Source organism: Papilio polytes, unplaced genomic scaffold (assembly GCF_000836215.1).
Source record: "Papilio polytes unplaced genomic scaffold, Ppol_1.0 DF823576.1, whole genome shotgun sequence".
Taxonomy (NCBI): domain Eukaryota; kingdom Metazoa; phylum Arthropoda; class Insecta; order Lepidoptera; family Papilionidae; genus Papilio; species Papilio polytes.
The window spans coordinates 2,957-4,923 of NW_013525628.1; positions in this window are offsets into that span (position 1 = coordinate 2,957).

Consider the following 1,967-nt stretch of genomic DNA (forward strand, 5'->3'; position numbering starts at 1 on the left):
TTCTTATCTTCACTCGAGTGGCATTCGAGTGAGAAAGCTACCAGTACCGAGTGACTCGAGTGAAAAAAAATCACTCGAGTCCCATCACTAGATGACATTGACAACTGTCATTACGACAGTGAATACTGACATCTTGACATCCGTTCAGAAATTCCAAACCACAGAATTCATACCAATCATACTAATATAATAAATGCGAAAGTTAAGATATATGGATGGATGGATGTTTGTCAGTGTTTGTAGCCTAAACGGCTGAGCGGATTTGTATGAAATTTGGTATAGATGTAGAAGATATTCGTAGGTTGCTTTTGTTTTATTATTTTAATTCCACGCGGACGGAGTGGTGGTCATAAGCTAGTACAAAATAATTCCTTTTAAGAAAAATCAATTACATTGATATTAAAGAAATTCTTTACATCTCCTCTACTCCTTGGAGAAAAAGTTATAAATTATATTAGTTAATTCAGTTCTCAAACACTGAAGATAGTTGGGTACTGTAAATGACAAAGCTTTAGTGGTATTTTCTTGTGTCTAGTATTGGCTTCATAAATCGAATTGGAAACTTTCAAAGTTTCAAAGCATTATACGCTCTATTCTTAATTCATCAATTTTCTTCCTATTTACACAATTTCTGTTCTCCACGTAAACTTTGTCTCCTATTGTGGCAATCGAATATTTTGTTACTATTAATGTAAGATTTCAGAGCGTTTTCTATCTTTTTCTGGTTCATGATTTGTACATTTTTATTTGATTTGAATAGTAGAACACTTATATTTTCACATTCCAGTTTGGAACAAACTTCGTCATAGTGCATTCCATTTAAATGTATTTTTGTGGATTGCATTTTCACAAGTAATATTTTTAAACATAATTTGTTGGTGAAGAATTATGGTGACCATGCAAGTCTATCCAATTCTAGTTCAAGTACAAAAAACTTAAACATTTATGCATTTATTTCTTCCTTTTTCTATTAAAATAACTTTGTTGTAATTTCAGATTTAAGATATAAGGAATAAGGTGGAGGTCTATTGAAACACTTGTATTCACATATTCAACTAGTATATTTGCAGTATAAAAACAGTCACATATTTAATAAAGTTTTATGTTTACATATGTTGCCCGGTATGTGTCGTGATGAGAAGTCTCTGTTTACAAACACCAAATATAGAATTCTTTATAAAATTTAAATACACTATTCCAATAATCAAATCATCCTTCCTGTGCAAGGTGTTGCCAGCCAGTAACATAACATAAAAACTTCAACACACCCCCTCAACACTTTGCACAGTTTTACCCCCTGTATAATATTTAATACAATATGCCAAAAATAAAATATTCACTAACATGACTGTAAATTTACCCATACCACCATAAATACCTATTTATACACATTATTAACATTTTATAAACTCATGAAATTAGTACAACAGAACATAATAAATTTAATAAATAAAAAATTCTATCTCATTTTATGCAAAATTATTAACTCCCATCAATCAAACATTATTTATATCAATCTCTTATAAATATTGCCATCTCAAATTCCTCCTTACTTGCACACTCCTACTCGACTAAACAAATTATTTTAATTAATCAACTCGCTACATAAAACTTCAATAAACATACCTTTAACTCTTTATCAACTTCCTATATAATAAAATCTCAATCACTATCTACTCTGTTGTAAATGAAACCTACTTTATGTAGAGGTTGCAGTGTATGGCTGTCTGGGATAATTTAAATAATGACATATGTTTAATTTTAAGTTAGTTATTCAAAAATAGAGAAAAGAACATGTTTTGTATTGTATAAAAATAATATCTTATTTTTATACACAATTGTATTAATATTAATTTAAATGAGAATAAATAATAACCTTTATTTATTTTATCATTTTGTGTGCTGGTGAAGCAAATTCCTTTCATACTCAAAACCTATTACTATTACTATCCATCAGCCACTAAATT